This window comes from Ambystoma mexicanum, chromosome 2q, assembly GCF_040938575.1.
Source record: "Ambystoma mexicanum isolate Mex_15411 chromosome 2q, UKY_AmexF1_1, whole genome shotgun sequence".
In the NCBI taxonomy this organism is placed as follows: Eukaryota; Metazoa; Chordata; class Amphibia; order Caudata; family Ambystomatidae; genus Ambystoma; species Ambystoma mexicanum.
Genome location: NC_090924.1, coordinates 75,843,384 through 75,863,103, shown reverse-complemented (window position 1 = coordinate 75,863,103; position 19,720 = coordinate 75,843,384). Strand labels below are relative to the sequence as shown.

The following is a 19,720-nucleotide window of genomic DNA, read 5'->3' as shown; positions in this document are numbered from 1 at the left end:
GATAAGGGGGTTAGATAGAGCATGTAACTTACTCACTCTTTTGCCCGATATAATGACCACCAGAAAAATAATTTTGAGAGTTAAGATTCTTAGATGAAAATGAACAAGAATGGAACAGCTTGAAAGGAGAGCTCATGAGAAACATAAGGCCCACGTCCAGATCCCAATCCTGGGGGCCAAACAATATCCAATTTCGCAATACATTCATAAATGGGTTTTTGGCTCATGCCTGGCTGGAAACAAAGTCCTAGACCTTGTGATCAATATACTAACACCACATACAAACATTATAAGGCTTTTTTATAGTGACCTTAGACATGCAGTCCCTGCACCGCTGGAATCTAGAGGCCTGAGCAGAAACAGACATTTTTCTCAACTATGCAGTGTGTTGTGCACACAGAAAGAAAAAAGTGAATTGATGGGGCATGGTGTGCCCTACATATGAGCTCGATGCCATTACTTCTGGAGCCAAGGAGTGGACCTTTGAGGATGTGCGTTGAGGCACACCTTAACCACTGGTGGTGAAAATGTTTCCAGTGCCAGCTGTCACTGCCTATGAAGTATCCAAGATGTGAAATAGTTGGGGGAATGCAATCCATTAGTGAGAACCAATTTTGGGGCTCAGAGCCGACACCAGATCCTCTCTGAGTCAGGGGATGTGTAAACACCACTACCCTCTTGCAGGTCCTCCAATTTCTAATTGAGGAGCTCCTTCGGTGATCCAGTTATAGGCACTCCAGTTAGGGGTTCAGGCCCACAACATATGTCATCATCCACTTCCTCTGCTTCCTCCTATTCAGAAATGTCCATGATCTTCTTAAATGGGGTGTCCCTGTCATGGGCATTATAAAAGGACTCATAAGAAACATACAGCTGAGTAGGAGTCAATCATCAATAGCTCAACCAAGGGCATAAGCACAGATGACGGGCATCGAGTATAATGGTGCAGATAGAGCCCTCTCTGAAGAGACCGGCATGTTAGAGACCCTGGAGGAGGATGGTGCCAAGTGGGGCAGAAGTCGGACCAAAGAAGCCGACGAGTCTGGCCCACCCATCTGCTTACCAGAAGTTCAGATGTGTGCAGGAGCAGTGTACACCTTTCTCAGAGCGGTCCTTTTGTGATGCAGCAGAGATAGTTTGCTTTACATTTTCAGTCACCTTCTGAAATACATTCAGCATGGCTTCCCTAAAAGAATCCCATTCCTCGGGAATACAAGATGAGGTGGAGAAAGGAAGGTCTCTTATCCAATTTTAGATTTTGTTCAGAGATGTCTGACCCTAAATGTAGCCTTCTGTGCCATCTTCGAGAAGAGAAGTAAATGTGCAAAAAACACTTGCTCGTAGAGCAGTGGTATCTCTTCTTCTTGCTTTCCTTCTACGTCTCTATAGAACACAACCGGCCGTCGAATAAAGGAGCTTTGTGTTCACTTAAACATATCTAATGGGGGTCCCTCAAGTAGATTTCTTGGAAGACGACACCTAAGAAGAGGCCATACAAATACTTGCCACAACCCACCTTATCAACCTGTGGGTCATGGTCTAAAAGGATCTGCACTATTTGGCATTATGGTCTTTGCTAAGTAAAATAAGACACAGAGTGCATCCATCACAAACAGTGACACTCTTGGAAGGCAATGAAAGACAATTGAGGAAGTGACAGAGAAAAAAGCAAGAAATTGGCAAATTACTAAAGTGTCTGAAGAACATTATTGAGCATTGCAGTGTAAAAAAGGAACTGAGGGAAAATGGTGCCGGCGGCTTTGAGTATTAATGTGGATGGCATCACTTCCAGCACAAGATGATGCAATGAAGTTGTAATGGAATCCCCCTCAGTCTACAGGGGTGGACTGGGAACCAAAAGTGGCCCTGGAAATTATTTTTAAAGTGGCCCTCATTTTCCACCGAGCAAGAATAGCAAGTTAACCCAACTCACACTACCAGCACAACATGAATATAATGGTTCTAAAGAGTGCACTTTAAAGCAAATTATTCCATGACAGGTATCCTGCCTCCCCGCCCCAACATAAATCAGATACCTTATGTGCCAATTTTTACAGATATGGCACAGTGAGATCAAATAATTTGCCCACGATCACACAAACTGATCGGGTGGAGCTATGATTTAAGCCCCTTCTGCACTTCAGAAAGTTGACCAAATATCTTCACAGCTCTGGCTGACATATACGTCCCTGATTCCCAATGTTTGCACAAGGCATATAGAAAAAGAGAATCCCTGGAACACCTCTCTCAGTCCTTGAAGGCCACCCTATCTGTATTCCTTATCCTCTGCAGTCCAGAATTGGAGCTCATGCATGTGGCCAGGATTGGTGGCTGGCATCTCTGAGGTACTTACTGCCCTTACTCTCAACCTCTGTCTAGTTGCTCCTGGGGCAACCAGAGGCTGAATGTTGTTTAGAAGTGCCTCAGAGGTCTCAGCTAGAGGCAGAGGCAACTTTTGGTGTTGGTGGACGAGGTGGTTCCTGGTGTTGTAATGACATTTTAAATGATTAAAAGTTGGTGGTGGCTGGTTAATAAATTCATTGGAGGGGCATTATCATCTCCCCCAAATTAACATGAGCACCCAGGCATAGCAATGTATTGAAAATGTGCATTTTACTGCACAATGAATTGGGTTATTTAACTTACATATGAATAACACATGAACAACATTGAATAGTGCCTGGTAACCAGGAGCACACAGAAGCATTTTGGAACATTTGATAGTGGGGATGAAAGTGTAAATTGATAATCTGCATACCCACCAAAGTGGTCCATGGTAATGAAACATTGAAAGGAAAGGCATGTTTATAGAAATTCGGTAGCAGAGTTGCTCTTAGTACCTTGTTATAACCAGGTGGTGGCAGGAAACCAGGGAGCGGCACTTTTCATACAGGACCGGTGCACCTTTGCAGCACTTTCCAGAGTGTAGAACATTTAAATGTGTACACCTGTAGTTTATCTGGCACAGCAGAGGGTTGGACCCTTGAATCCTGCCTTAACTACAATGGCAGCCTTTAGATGAGAGTCTCTCATTTCGTGCCATACCAAGTGTTTGTCTATGCCTATGGGGAATTCTGGGAATTTTGCTTGGCTCTTGAATTAAAGGCACCAATGATTTTGGAGGGTGTGTAGTAAAAAGCAGCAGTGTGGCGCAAAGCAGCTAGTAGTGTATTTCCACAACCCAAGTGTGCAGTTATTTCCCCAGATTCAAGGAAAAAGCTATGACCACAGATGTTGGGTAGCAACTCACTGGCTATTTGCAGCCTTCGCACCAGCGTTGGTGACCAGTAGGCTTACACTATGTGGTAAAGCTGCTGCTCCCACTCAGCACTGCATATTGCAGGCTGTAAAATGTAGTTTGTTCCCAAAGAGTATCTGTTTTCTTCAAATTAGGAACAGTGACGGTGCTAGGGGGAGGAATGTGGCCCCCCTGCCATCCAATTGCCTGCAGGGCAGTGGCTCTTGTGAATAAAATCTGACACATCCTCCCTTTTTCAAGTGGAAACTTGTCGTAAATCCACTGAAAAGAGCAATAGGAGAGATGGGAAGTAACAGGAATTACTAGGGGGGAAGCTGAAAGAAGAAAACGCACCATGCAAGCAAAACAAACTTGACCCATGAATCATGAGAATACTTTTTTATTGTTTTGAGCTTTCCCACTGGAGTACAGTCTGGAGTCAGGAATGCTGTACCATTGGTTGCAGTAAGAAGACAGAGCTTTCTGCAAAGCAGCTGACCCTTACTAAGTTTACTCACATGGCACAGCCAGGCTTTGGTGCTGGGGGAGGAGGCGCATAGGCAGTGGCGTCGCCAGGAATCAAATTTAGGAGGGGCACAGAGGGGGCCAAAGACAAAAGTAGGGGGGCACAGTCAAAAGTAGGGGGAGAACAGGTTCACTGCTCGTCTTAGGTAGGGGGGGCACTAGAGGGGGCACAGGGTCTCACAGGGGGGCCCTGCCCCCCCCATCCCTCTTCCTAGCGACGCCACTGCGCATAGGGCTCCTTAGATGGCACTGGTCAGTACAATTTCACTACTTCACAAAACTGGCTACAAAGAGGGAACCCATACAACATGTACCTGCATCACTGTCTCCCCCACACATCTGTCTAGTGCTTTTTCCCTTATCTCTCACCTTCACTTATTTCGCCTGCTGCTTGTTCTGCAGTAAGATAGCTCAATAAGGTATGCATTCACCTCAGGCATTTGTGTTCACCCTACAGGACGGATGTTTGATTACAGGTAGGGCTCTCTCAGGTCATGTGTGATAAGGCCACATGCTTATAGTCATTGTTTGTCAGTCTTGCAGATTGTTATTAAAAAAATTTGAAGAACAACGTGAAATTGTAGAAAACAAACAGATTTTTGTGTTAAAAAACTTGATCTGAAAGGTCTCTGACATTTGGTCAGCTCTCGTGTGTAGCATGCCTTTCACTAAAATGGCCAGAATAATAAGAAATGGAAGGTAACTCGCTAAACAGTGCCATATGAATGTGAAAAGGCAAACCTTTCAAAGAAACCAACAGAGTACACAGTGAGATAAAATGGTTTGTCGAAGATCACACTAGTGTCAGGTAGTAAAGCCACAAAACAGGTTCTACACAATTCCACCTCTCTCAGTCCCAACCAAAGCTTTATGCACTTCGTTGGGGTGGCTAGCCAGTTTAATCAATGCTTGTTTAGAGGAACCAAGCTCTAGACCTGCTCCTTTCGGATGCTATGTTAGTTTTTTATAAGCGCTTTCTGGTGCAGGTAAGTGGTTTTTTGGCACAGTAGATGTTAATAGCACCGACGTTTATTTACACAAGCTATCAACCTCCAAAAGAGAGTCCCCTTGCTGGCTTCTGGTACTTTAATCTGGCATGTGAACTTAGATCTATGCAACAAGTGATTATGACACTGAACCAGGACCCAAAATGAGCACTTGCAACTAGTCATTGTCTAGTGGTAAATGAAGCATGGAAAGTAAGAAATTATGTTTTGGTGTATGTGGACAATTGAGGGAGCAAGTGACTTTTTATCCCTGGCTACTAGCTTCCAACTTATCATTTTTACCCTTGCTCTCAACTACCTTGTAATCCATTGTGTCACTCAAATTTACCAACATGCATTTTAACTTTGATTATTGCACGTGATCAATGCAGTCCCCCAAGAAAGGAGAAAACACTACTCAAGTTGTGATATAGCAAATTAAGAAACTATATCTGCGGTTGTCTGCAAGATGCAGCTCACCACATTTTGGACTACGACTCCCAGGAGTACTCATCATTGACAATTCTATGGCAGATAGGAGTTGGAGGGCGACAGTTGCAGACCCATGTACAGTGAACACTTTATAGGTATAAATGATAAAATCGGAAGGCAGGGCTGGACTGGGAACCAAAAGTGGCCCTGGAATCTTTTTCAAAAGTGGCCCTATATTCCACTGAAGGAGAGTCAGTCTCCCCTCTTTAATGAGGCACCTCTGTCGCCCATTGGACACGCCTGTTGGCAGTACCACTGTCGCAGGAGTGATGAGTTGAGTCTCAACATATGTCATACCACCATATTCTCATTTTTAAAGAAAATGCAAGTACTCATTCTTTCTCATCATTTTGTCACACCACCCTCCCTTAGTCCTTCTCTTCTGTCAGTTCCCTCAACTCTCCTCTTAAACCTCTTATCCACTGTTCAACCCCTAACTCCAGCCAAAACGCTTCTTTCCTCTCCTCTGTTGTCATATCTCCCTCCCATCCTGTTCTCTTGCTACCCATTTCTTTCCCTCTCTCCCATCCCATATATCTCACCTTCCACTTGCTATCTGCTGTATCTACCAACTACCCCTCACTTTCTTGCTGCACCTCTTTCACCTTTCACCTCAGTTTTGCAACATATCCAACCGGAAATGTCATATGTTCTTCATATTAAATTTAGGGCACTTAGCATCGATTGATGGTGGTGTTTTTCTGCTCTTCATTTGACACGTGTTCCCCTGCTCTGAACATCATTTTAATACCTCCCTTCCATCCTTGCACACTCAATGGCTAGTCTCTTCCTCTCCTTCTTTCTCTCTATATTAGTACTGCTCCCATACCATCATGCTCTTTGCAAAGTATCCTACTCTGTCCTGAATGTTCTCCACATTCCAATGCCCCTTTATTTGTGACCACCGTCCCACAAGTACACTTTTCTTCCATTCTAACTTCCAAAGCCTGATTCTCTTATCTGCTTACCCCACTCTCCCTGATTACCCCATTGATCTGGATTACAAATGACCCCCATGCAGATTAATCCTACAGAATACTAGTGGAATTCCTACAATTTGACTTAACATCACAGCCAAGAAAATATTAATCCTGCAATAAGGAAAACACCAAGAATGCCGTCACTACGGGAAGGTGATGGGTAGATAAATGAATGACAGAGCATTCTTGCATCACAAATTACAGCACAACCGACCCTAGACATATGCCCAACCATCATACCATTAAAAGTACACTGTACATGCCCATTTGCGCCGTTAGCAAACACAGAATTTTTTTATTGAACTCCACATTTGAATTTTACCTGAGCAGCAGCATGGCTATTGGGTGCCACCCAAACACACATTGTTGCCAACCTCGGCATGTCTGAAAATGAGTGTACCACTCCTTGGTGAACCACTCCATGTCCTCCCCAGTAAAATGTCCCTCTTCCTTCTGTGCCGCATCCCACAGGATGCAGCTGGCACTCACAATTTCCAGCTCTCTAGGCTTGATTATTTTTACAGAGCTGTTGCTTTGTGGGTACAGTGGCAATGTCCTAGTTCTTAGGGTCAAAAAAGGACATAAGTGCCCCTGTGCTCCGCTGCCAAGGGCCTAATTCCGCCAGGTTTTTGTTACTAAGCTTCAAAACTTGATCAAAAACACTTCATGAAAGAAATGGAAATCACTCCTTTGTTTTTCCCCATCTTTCTTCATCTTATGTTTATCAGGAAAAGTTTTTTTTTTATTCCATATTTCTTTATTGCAAAAGAAAAGACATACAATCCTTAACATATAACCTGTCGATAAACAGTATCAATGGTTCATCCCATCTACAGCGCATTCCAATGACCAAAACCCAGCAATAATACTTCTTCCCTCTACATATGATGGGTGCAGTATTCTTAAAATCACAGGTAATGGACACTTCTTCCTGGGCATATCACTTCCAGTACTTACACTATCCACTTCTGTCTTCCACCTTAGACTTACATCACGTGCAGTGATTTTCATCCCATCCCGAGTATATACCCCCATGTTCCGTTTCAGGCTGGTTCAGTCTAATATCCCTTTTGGCCGTTGCCCACTTCATCCTGTCTTTGGCCCAACTCCCTATCAACTAGCCCGGTCACTGCCCTCACTTCATGGCATGCTGCCTCCTGGCAAATTTAAACATTTCATTAACAACCCTCTCGTTCTTTTACTGGGGATAAAGCCCAACAGACACATTTTGATGGTCGCTCACAGCAACCAGCCTTGCCTTGCCTTGCACTTGATGACACTCCCAGCACATGTGTATACATGTGGACCCTAGACAGCCACATTTAGGGCAGTAAGCACTAAACTGCAAATCCTCTGTAACGTGCTAGAGATACGCTCCTTGCAAGCACTTAAAGTGTATCACATATTGCGACAGTTGAGCTCTGCTCCATTCTGTCTTCTAATACATGACTGTATCGGTGCCACAGCTCTCCTCTCATGCCTAATAGGTGTGTTTGGAGAATATTCAGGACACCCCACTGTCCTCCGGCTACTTGCCTCTATCTTGGCGTGCACTAGGAAACCAGCTCTTCCCATATCCCAGGGTAGAGGGGCACTTTCAAACTCACAGACCTGTCCTCATTTAGCTGTCCACATTGTTCTGTTTCCCTTGCCACTGGGCTTGCCAGTGCAGAGCATTGGACAGATCCCACCCCCCCCCATACTGCCACCTGCGAGATATACTTGTGCCCTTCGATTCTGCCGCTTTTATGACAGATTTAAGGAATCGCTTGTACTTTCACTGGCAGTTGCTCAGTTGGGGGTATGCAATGGTTTCTGAGGCACGAGTATTGCCCCTATAAGTGGTGTTACCCGATCCATAGCGCAACGTATTGCAGGAGCACAGGCGAATAGTGAAGTCTACAATCAGGAGCGCTAATCCCCCCTCCTCATGCGATAATCTGCATAGGAAGTCACCGTCAGTTACTAATGTGGGAACGTCCTGAAATAGGGGCAGCAGTCGAGAGAGGGCACCATTTTAGATACTGCCACTGTGCCGCTCTTCTGCCCATTTCTCGAACTGATTCAGGGCTTATGTGACATCTGGGTTTTCAGCAAAGCCCAAGCAAATAAAGCATCAACGTCACAAAATAGATTGAGCTGAATTTTACAATCTCTACATCTTAATGATTTAGTTCTGCCTTGGCATATTGGGTACTCAAAAAAGTATCTCTCCAAAGGCGAATATATGAATTATGGTAAGACAAACTTCAGTACACCCACCCCAAACGAGGCTGTTTCTATTAATTTCTTTACACAGCAGACAAGACAAGCAAGTTTACAAATTCACTGTGCAATGAAGCGCTTAATGTAAGAACACTAACGGTGTAATACATTTGACGGTATATTACCATAAATGCATAGCTGGACCTGCACGTCCAGGCGACTGCATATGACACATTTGCAATGTGACTATGCATAGGACAAGGAAACCGTCAGAACTTACAGCTAATCCCGTGACACAGTAATTAGCTAATGCACCCGATCTGCCAGATTTCAGCATTGAAACGAAGGGAAATGAAGCAATGTGCCCAGGATCACACACGGATGCTGAGATTTGAGCACAAGACTTTTACAAACGATGCCACTCATTTAAGCACTATCCAAAGTGCACTACTTAATACTTTAATGTTGACTTCTCTGTTACTTACCGGTGTGCATTCTGAAATCAGGCACGCACGAGCTGATTTTATAGCACAAAAACAACAAACATATTTAGTAGTAATCGTAATCGATTCGCACCAGAAATCAGTCAAGAAGTGGCAGAGCTGGCGGCCCATGGCCTGAGCACACTGACCTGCTGCTTGCCTCATCGTCGGACTCGGTCTCAGAGCACTCAGCAGACTAGCTCTGACTGAGGACACCCGGGCCGCACCTGCGCTGCAAACTGCCATGTGATGTGAGCGCAGTAGGACTGCAGCGCACGTGCGTTTCCCGGGCGGTGCCCCCTCGCAATGCGCAGGTGCAAGCCTGGCCCGTCGGCCCCAGACAGCAAAGAGAAATGCAGCAGCCAACAGCTACTGTGATAGCAAACCATCCAGGCCGGCATGGATGTTTGTTCAATGTTTATGATTTCTGTGTCCTTCCCTCCAAGCCCCCAAGCAACAAAAGAGGCCCGACGCCCCGAGGCCTACTAGGGAAAGTCCCGGTTTCCTGGTGGGCCAGTCCATCACTGGTCTCCCTTCCCCATGTTTGGAGCACGGGACAAGGTGGATCTCCTGAGCACACACTCAAGCCTTCCCAGCACGAGTCGACAGTTCTGTGCCAGCTATCAGGTTCTTCGATGGTTAAGCCTCTTTTCAATAAAAGTCTCTTGCCTTCGAGGGCCTAATGCATTAAACAAACAAAAGGTTCCTCTCCAAATGAACGTTGGTGTGATGCCTTTCCACCCCCTGGATCTCCCTCTGCCGGGCTCGGATCCTAATGCCAAGGGGGACAATCCACTTCCCCTGGTCTAACAATCCTTCTCGTACTCACAAACCTTAATGTCTTTTCAAACAATTCACTGTGGACATCCCTCCATCGGGTTCATTTCTGTCAACACACTGTTCATGGGACTTCAGACATCGTCCCTTCTTGTTAGGATCCCTCCGCTGGGTTCACTCTTGCCAACCTTTGCAACGCACAGTTCATGTACTAATTTCACCATGTGGGATTTAGTTCCCTTAGCTTTCAGAAACATCTGTCGGTCAAAAACATTCAACGGTACAGAGGATTTTACAAGCCCTCTGTATGACAACTTTGACCACTTTTTGCCCCTTGTCAAGGCCTTCTGGTTACGGTAGTCTCTACCATCGGGTAATCACCCAGAGTTTCCTGTGTGAGCATCCACGTGGTGACGGACGCCTCTGTTGCTGGTGTTCAACCCCTTTCATCAATAGTATCTTTAAACTTTTCAAAGTTCAAATTAGCTGATGGCTATTTTTCGTCCAACACAGTTCGGTTTCTTATCTGCACCCCCCTCGACTCACCGGCTGTCATGAACCGCTTGGCTTTCTTCCTCCTTGGAGTCAAGGTTGGCACCACCGAGAGAAGTCTCTCTCCCCGGCTTGGTAATCAGCAGAGGAGAGTCTCATGTAACGTTGACATCTGCTGCAACACACGCTGGCTATTGTTCGCAGACTTAAGATTCCTTCTGCAGAGGTTTCACAGGCTTTTGTCGAAAAGGGCAAGGTCGCTTCTCTTTTTGTCACCCTCTCGGTCTGCACGGTCTTTCGCCTCCTTTTGAACTGCCGTGCGGAGTTAGCTCTCACGTCGTGTGGTCTGCCTTGATCGATCTGTGCTATCGTGCTTCACCTTTTATCGCTGTGGGGAAGGAAAATGGCCATCAGGTGTGTGTGATTCTGGTCAGTTGCCTGACTTTGCCTGACCCTTGTATTGGGACATGTCAGGTAAACGGTTCTGGTGTTAGTCCATTGTCTTTTGTGTCATGTGAGGGTGTTTGTGTCGGAAAAGGGGAGGTAGTGTTTCGGATAATCCTACATGGTAGGATATGGAAAAGGTGTTGAAAGAAGGGTGATACCGCGTCCCAACCATTTGTGTCCCTCTCCCCAAAGACCCCCATCCAGGTGATCCTCCCTCACTGGTCCACCCCCAAGAACTGGATCCAATAGCAATGGCCGTGTCCTGGCCACCTGGATGACAGATCCCCAAGCACTAGCTAGGGAGACACCTTCAGGTTTCTCGCAGGTGACTCTGAGCCTGTTCCAGAGAACAAGCTCTGATCAACCAGTCATCCAAGTAGGTGTAGAGGTGAATCCCCTCCCTCCTTAGACTTGCTCCCACCACTACCATAAGCTTGGTGAAGACCCTTGGGGCTGAGGTGAGCCCGAATGGCAGAAACCAAAACTGATAATTAGTACCGCCAACGCAAACCTCATGTACTTTCTGTGCTTCAGATGAATGGGCACATGAAAATAAGCATCCTGAAAGTCCAATGACACCAACCAATCCTGAAATCGAAGGGCCTGAAGGATCTGCAAAATATTTACCATCTTGAACTTGTCCTTCCCGAGGAACTTGTTCAAGCATATCAAGTCCAAGATGGGCCACACTCCTCTATTCTTCTTGGGGATAAGGAAGTAGGGAGAGTACCAACCCTGGTTTATCTGGTACCAGCTCTGTTGCCCCTTTTTCCAACAGGATGAGAATCTCCTGTTGGAGGAGCAGATCTGGAACCAAGGTAGATCTGGTTTTCGGGGGGCAATCTGGGGGTATCTTGAAGAATGGAAGGCAGTAACCGCCGGCTACCGTTTGTAGCATCCATGCATCCAAAGAGATTCTGCAACAGTATGCTTTCTACTACACACTTGTGGGTGAGAGAGTAATTTTGCTGCTCCACTTGCAGCAGAGGGTAACGCAGCGGGTGTTACACAGGGAGTTCTACCTCCTGTGCCGCAGCTCTCCTCTGACCCCTTTGTGAGAAATGTCCTCTTCCTCTAGAGATGGAAGAATAGAAAAGAAAAGGGCGTCCTCTCCACCCTTGTCCTTAGGGCTGCCCTGGTTGTCTGATTGCCACCCTTGAAGCCTGCATCTTCTTCAAGCTGTTGTCAGCCTTTTTACCAAAATGATAAGTACCATGGAAGGGCATGTCCAGCAAACGTGCTTGGACATCCGCCGAAAATCCTGACTTTCCGAGCCATGACGCGTCTTAGCACAGTGCTGGCAGCCAAGCATCTACTTACGGAATCCACAGTATCCAGACTGGACTGCAAATATTGCCTCATAGCATCCTTCCTGTCTTGGACTAGGTTCAAAAACCCATCCCTTTCTTCTCCCTCCGGTATATGGCCTGCTGCAAGGGAAGCTATACCCCAAAGGGTGTGTGTAGTACTTTGCCAAGGCACTTGTAGCATTGGCTGACTTCAGTGCCATGCTTGCTGCACTAAAAATTATTTTTTGCCCTTGTCGGCAGGAGTTGAAGGGTAAGTCGTGGACTTGGAGGATACTGTTGCAGCCGGAACGAGCAGGCTCTCTGGTGTTGGATGCCTGCTCAGGAAGGGAGGATCTACTGAAGCTGTTCTGTACTTTGTAGTCAACAGTTTATTAACAGGGGGTATGGAATCTGGCTTCAGACAATTTTCTGTTACCCTCACCCTTAAGGCAGCATGAAAAGGTAACACAGCTTCCTTTACTGGACCACTATCTAAAATATCGGTAAGGTCATCAGTTACCACAATAGCAGCAGGTTTTGACCACCCTAAATATTCAGAAACTTTACTTGTTACTGACCTATAGGAAGGATCAGAATATCCAGCTACCTCTGAGTTCCCAAAGTCATTTTCAGTAGATATCTACCAACTGCTGGTCTCTTTTGGTTTCTCTACCAGATTCTGGAGATATAGGCTCTTCTGGGACATTGGGTGTTCCAAGCTCATACCAAAATGGAACTTGGTCTTCCTCTTCATCCTCCTCGAAGATGGAACCCATAGACTTGAAGAAATGTGGTTGAGGTAGTGGTTTGTAAGACTTGGTCGAGTCAACTATAGGTTTTAAAGTCTTTGAAGGCACAGAATGTGCTGATGGCGTTGAGTGCACTGAGGGTCTCGACAACTTTGCAGAAGCGGTCAGTGAATGCTTTGATGGCTTCAATTTGATTATGTGCCTCAACAGTTCAGGCGACATACTCAATGGCTTTGGTAACTTTGATGAAAGCTTTGAGACTGTTGATGAAAGACTGATCTTTTTTCCTTAGAGGCGGAAGATGTCGGTTCCTTCTTATGTGTCGATGAAGATTCCTTCGACTTGTGAATATCAAATCGACTTAATTGAAGTGAAAACGCAATCGAAATTTCACTGCGGCGATAGCACCAAAGCACACAGCAATGCAGAAAAAAACGGAACTGAAGTAATGGTCACCACGCATGCTTCATATACCAGTGTCAATGTCCCAGAGAGGGCGATGCTACGGATGCTGTCGAAGGCCATGACTCGACGCTGTGTGATGCTCAATAATATAAAAAAATAATTCTAAAGCAAGCTGTAAGCAGACTTGAATATATCAAAGATGAGGAATACGTGGGAGGAAACAATCCATTCGAAAGATCATTTATGAATAAACACCATCCTTACTCCCAAAGGTATAATGTGAAAGGATCTAGCGAAAGTGTCCTAAATCAAATGTCTTCCTCTGTAACAACCAATTCTAAGGGTTCATCTTTTAAGGAGTTTAAGGGAAATAAATCTACCCTTACAAATAACTCAATTATTAAAAGAACTAACTTTATTGAAGTGGATATGTCCCAGAATCCCATGAGTACTTGGGCTGAAGAGTCATACAATTGCAGTAGTCAGGAAATTAAGCCTACAGCCCAAATCTGAGAGAACCTGAGAGGTATAAAAGGCCCCTCAGGAGCAGGCAATTGGAAGGAGGCCCCCTCAGGTGCAGGCAATTGGAAGGAGGAAGGAGCGGGAACTATGAATGGAATGAGAACTGTAGCAGTAGTAGCAGAAAGAAGATGACACAAAGCTAGCAAACCAAGCAGAAGTGGGAGAATCAGAGGGACGCCGGAACCTGGAGACAACAGATTTCACCTGCTTGTTCTCAGAGGGTCCTGTTCCCCCAAACTCTGAAGTGCAGAGGCTGCGCAGCAGAAAGCGTGCATGAGATCTGTCGCTCTCCATGTGAGCCTGATTGCTGTGGTTGCCGTGCAGCAAACGTGTTGGAGACTGGGGCGAGGACCAGTTGTCAAGCCGTCGGTCTCAGGAGCAAGATGGGCTCCATAAATGTGTGGCCGACCGAAGACACCTTCAGAGAGGAAGGGTGTGGGTCCCTAAGAAGCCAGAAGAAGTAGAAGTTGTGGCAGAAGTCTTGGAAGCAGTGCGATCTGCAGAGTAAGTGTTAAAGTAGGCAGCATGTGAAGCCTGGCGCTCTAATAATTGCCGACAACAGCATCCAGTTCCCTATTCACTGGCGTATGATTTAAAGCGAACTGAAGTTGTTTGTTGAAGTTAGAATACATCAACAATGAAAAAGTAGCACTTGCGTATATCAGGAAAGTCCTTCTACTCGTGTGGAGAGCAAATGCTGCTTAAACCCATTGTTAAACCCTTAACAGACTGTATCTGGGGCAGATGGGGAGCAGGTGTAAGTGGATCTTAGTCCCCTGATCTAAGCCCCGCCCACCTAGTGCCTTCCTGATTGTCGCTCTTATTCCCTACTTAAGGAGCCCTCCCGTCTCTTTTCCTTTGCAGATGGGGAGCAGGTGCAAGTGGATCTTGGTCACCTGGCCTAAGCCCTGCCCACCTGGTGCCTTCCTCGTTGCTGCTCTTTTTCCAGACTTAGCAAGCCCCGCCCACCTGGTGCCTTCCTGGTTGCCACTCTTTTTTCCCTACTTAAGGAGCCCTCCAGCCTCTTTTCCTTTGCAGATGGGGAGCAGGTGCAAGTGTATCTTGGTCACCTGGCCTAAGCACCACCCACCTTCTTAGCCCTGTCTCTTCCTTCCTGCTCTTAACTCTTAGATCAAGGGTGTCTCTCGCCCGGGCGTCCGAAGTGAAGGGCAGACGAAGAAAAGGCCAATTCCTGTTTGGACCTGTTGGGGCCAGGAGGACCCAGGGCCCGAACCCCTGCTCAGATAGCAGGTAAGCATGCACCAACATGTGTTTATTCCCTCTATACCCACAGGCCATCCCCACCCCTATGGTCCCCCCGTGATGTTCCCTTGTGCCCCCCCTTCGCGCACACAGGTGTTGCCTGTTTTGCTTGATTCTTCTACCCTGTTCCCCCTCCAGCCTACATCTGCAGGAGTCTGTCCTGATACATTCTGGTTTCACCATCACCGTCTTCTGGCCAATGCAGGATTTGACTTTTATGGACTTCATTGATTCACGGTGCATCACCCTTTCTCATGGTGGCCCTGAATCATGCTGTCCCATCTTCCTCTTCTATCCAGGCAGGCAACATTATGTGTTAGTACAGACTTCTGCAATTGTATTCGCTTTCCCCTCTTGCTTCTCTGCTCTTTTTGACTGCTTACTCTCTGTTCTCTCCTCCTATCCCTTCTCCCTTTCCTATCTCCTCCCCTCCTCTCCTTACTTTCTTCTATGCACTTACTGTATCAGAATTATCCCTGGACCTACTATGATAGCAACCTCGTCTGTCTCCTCCCTTCCCTCCCTCTCCAGCACTATCTGAAATGTCATCAGGCCTTGTGCGATAGTATCTTGTTTTGTTCCTCCCCTCCCTTTCTGCACCCCTCTCCATCACCTTTTGTTTTCTCCGGCTCTACCAGAAATGTCGTCAGGCCTAGTACGTTAGTCGCTTGTCTGTTTCCATTTCCTTCCCACTCTCCCCTCCCTTCCTTATCTATGTCTTAGCTCTTGCACAATCTGAAATGTTGTCAGGCCGAGTATTTCACATCCTTACTATTCATGGCCTGTAAGAATGTGATTCTATTTTCCTGTGTTCCCTCCCTTGCCTTGAAACGCTTTGAAACACATTGTGTATAGGCGCTATATAAATTAACTATCATATCATATCTACTGAAGGAGTGGTCGGGTGTATTGTATTGCTCATTTATAAAGCGCCTATACACAAGCAAGTGTTTCAAAGCACTCAAGGAGGGTGGGAACACAGGGAAAAAACAGCAGTCGCTCAGAGCCCTTTAATTTCTGAAGCGATAACGGTTTGCACAGGCAGATTAAGTGAATATGGTACATTTAACAGTTAAGATACAACAAATAGGCCTGACGGCGATTCTGCGTTTTATTTTTTCAAGTGCACATTAAGGGGTGAGATAAGGAAGGACAGAACGATCTACAGGCAGAGCTGAAGAGCAAGTGCAGGCAGGACAAGGGAGGGGCAGAGGACAAAGTGCACCCAGTCGTTAGAAACTGGGGAAGTGCGGAGAGAGAAGCTCTCAGGATTTATTGCAAGTGCAGTGAGTGGGTGGGGTACAGGGCCCTGAGGCAAGTGCAGAAGGACTGGCAGGGGTGCCTAGGACCTGTGAGACTCTGGGGTACACCAGGCAGCCAGTCAGTGAGCTGTATGGAAAGGAGGGAGAGAGGGAAGAGCAGAGAGCTAGGTTAGCAGTTTGAGAGAGTAGGAAGAGGAGAAGAGGAAGGTCTTGGGGAGTTTCTCGGAGTTAAAAAGCAATCTAACTGTTACTATAAAGGTAATAACAGTTCAACTGGCCTAAGATACATATGTACAAGCCTGAAGCTAAGAGAATGGCACCAAAGCTTCTGGGTAATTACTTTGCTCGAGAAGGTTGGGGGAAGGGAAACTGGCTGCTTGTAAAGAGAATTTTGAAGTTGACACAACCTGTAGTGGCAAAGACTGTGGAAGACTGTGAGAAGTGAGTCTTAAATGCAAACCCAGGTTGTTATTGTGGCAGAGAGGCAAAGAGGCTGCTCATTTTGAAGAGAAATATTCAGAGGAAGAGAGCGCCTTGCCTACTTGAAGATGTTGAAGTACTTTAACTTGTATTTTGTCGATGCCTATCTAGGAGTAAACATCACTGAAGTCGTAGTAGTAGTCCAAAGTAATGAAGCTCTGGTGGTTCTGGTTGTCAGTAGATGCAACATTGTAGTAGCCTAAACAAAGCAGAGTACTGTGAGACAAAGGTGACTTGAGGTTGTTGAAGTGGAAGCAGCAGCACTGAGAAGTTATCCTAACAAATATACCATTGTGAATTCAAAACCTCTAACTTATGAAATACTAACTGTTAACCAAGAATTGTGTATCACTGACAGTAGTGGATATTGCATTTCTTTTGAACTGTGGCAAGTCTTCTTGAAGAGGTGACAAATCATTGTGGTTGGGATTACCATTGGTGCTATTTAGTGGAAAGTGGTTATTTCACCAAGAAGAAGAGATTTGCAATCATTGCAACTTTGGTTAACAAACCCTACTTTGAAACATCAAGAACTTATTTGAGACACTTCTTTCTTTGGTTGAACATTAGCAGAGTTGACCTTGAATCCTGAATGGGAATGCACCCAGGACATCAGAAGGTTATTCGGAAACTGTGAATGTTGTATATGTTATGTTGTATTGCCATTTGTTTTCTTTGTGTATTTGTTGCTTAGTGCGAGGGCCAGATATCCTATGTTAGAGTGTTTCACCTTAGCTTTGGTTAGGCAGGGAAATCCTCAGCAGAGTAGTGATACTGAGGCCTTTTACTATATTCATTTGAGAATAAAATGTCATGTTTTGATAAATCTTCAAACAGTTGTCCGCCTCGCATTACTGACCCTTTACACCTTCCCCACAGGCATTCAACATCAGCCCCCTTCGTTTTTACAGCTCTCCTCAATTGCCTTCTTCCGTCCCTAACCCTCTCCCATTACCCCCTATCACTCATTGCTTAGTGTAACGCACATTGTTTGCCGAGCACGTCTTGCAAAGTAATCTCGTGGGATTCCTGCAAAACAATTAGTACATAAACAGAAGAGTCTTGAGTCCCTTTCTGAAGTCTAGAAGGTTATTGGACCCTCTAAGGTCACAGAGGAGGTCATTCCAAAGCCTGGTGGCATCCCATTTCTTCCTCCAAAAAGTGTTTTCAGTTCTTTCATTTTAGGCTTCTGCCGGTATTATCATGGGAATCGCTTGCATCAAGCAAAAAATAAATGGCGTTTTTTCGTTTCTGAAAAGCCTCCTAGCCTCTCCACTGCAAAGCACCAAGGCTGATATATATATATATATACAAATGTTTTAAGGAGGAGAGGTCCCCCCCCTCCTCTCCGTCAAATATTTGTAAAACTACTGTTTGGATTTACCCCAAACCAGTCAAGGAAATTAAGTCAATGATGTTTTTCCAAGTTGTTTCTTATTTGGTGTTTGCGCTATGGCTGTTCAAAAGCTGCACTTTTTCTCTATAGGAAATTGAATGGGAGTAGGCTGAAAACTGTGTTTTTATGGTTTCTTAATAACTTTTTCATTTTTTAACAAATTCTTCACAGAAATCCATTTTGTTGGGGCCCTTGAAAAACATTGTCAGCCTGATTCATGGAATTATGTGCGTGAAAAACGCAGATTTGCGTGCCTTTCTGCCTGAAAATCCCTGTTTGAAGTATGTGGATTTTCGGGCAGAAAAGCGCGCAAATCTGCATTTTTCATGCAAATAATTCCATGAATCAGGCTATATGTTTGGAAAATTTCATCCAAATCCATCCAGCAAGTCAAATGTTATTAGCGCCTCTTAGCCACTCTGCTGCAAAGCTCCAAGGCCGATATATGCAAATGTGTTAAGGATCATGAGCACCCCCCTTCTATGTTGAATATTTTAAAAACTACTGGTTGGATTTGTCCCAAACCAGTAAAGGACATGAAGTTAAAGCTTTGTGCCTAAATTGTTTTTCATTTGGTCCAACTCTTACTGGTGGTTTTCATGCTACAGCTGTTCAGAAACTGCACTTTTTCTGTATGGGAAAATGAATGTAAGTCTGCTGAAAAATGTATGTTTTTGTTTTCTTGATAACTATTTAAATTTTCTAACCAATTGTTACCGAAGTGTCCAGTTTGTGGGGGCCCTTGAAAAAGATTTTGTTTGGAAAATTTCATCCAAATCCATGCAGCAAGTCAAGAGCCATTAGCAATAGAATTTTGGGGAAAAATAGTAGTTTTTCACTTCTGAAATGCTTCCCACAAATTGCACTTTTTCTCTGAGAAAATGAATGGGAGTAGGCTGAAAACAGTTTTTTTAGATTTCCTAATAAGTTTTTTTTTACTAATCTATCCTAAAATGTCCATTTCGGAGGGGTCAGGGTCAAAATGTCATCCGAATCCAGCGAGTCAAAAGATATTAGCAATAGAATTTGGCGAAAAGTCTATGCACAATGTTTTCACCTTAACTATTAGGCGACGACTGCTGCCTTATAATATATATTGAGGACTCCCGTGAACACACTCATATCATCCACATATCCTGTTCCATCATAGCCACCACCACCAACGAGATACATTTTTAAACTAACCATTTATTAAGCACCGACTCAAAGGACTGTTCCAATGACTTTAATGTTTAGTTATATATATGTTTCTGGTCAAACCACCAAGGGCCTCAATACGAGTTTTCTAGTAAGAAGCCGCAGGAAAATCCTCCTCTGCAAGGCTGAATTGAATGGTGCCCCCCAGATTGTTGTCCATCTCAGTTTTGGAAACAAGATATTGTTATAGCTTATGTGGGACAATCTTTCAAGCCAATGACTAGCTCTGATTATAAATACATCTCTAGTAACTTTTATTTGATGCTACTACTTCTGAATAGGTGTTAGAGATGTTCAGGCTGTGTATGAGCACTTTGGTGCAAGAGATAGTGAAATGCAGTCACAGGACCTTTTTCATTATGGATAATCTAGTTTTGAAAACTCATTTTTCTTTCCTTCCAAACTGTGTATTTGATTTTCATGTTAGTCCATTCATTGTACAGTCATCTTTTCCAATACTGCTGTATGACCCAACTTTGTGGCATATAAATCTTGGGTAAAGAGAAAATGTTTTTCACAGCAAGAAATATCTA

The 19,720-nt window shown here is 45.0% G+C and overlaps 1 protein-coding gene across 2 annotated transcripts in view; it reads right to left on the bottom strand.

Moving 5' to 3' along the window:
* The window catches only part of DNAAF8 (dynein axonemal assembly factor 8), a 1,512,143-nt gene that overhangs the window by 273,501 nt on the left and 1,218,922 nt on the right, over positions 1 to 19,720 (bottom strand). The gene's annotated exons all lie outside the window — the stretch shown is intronic.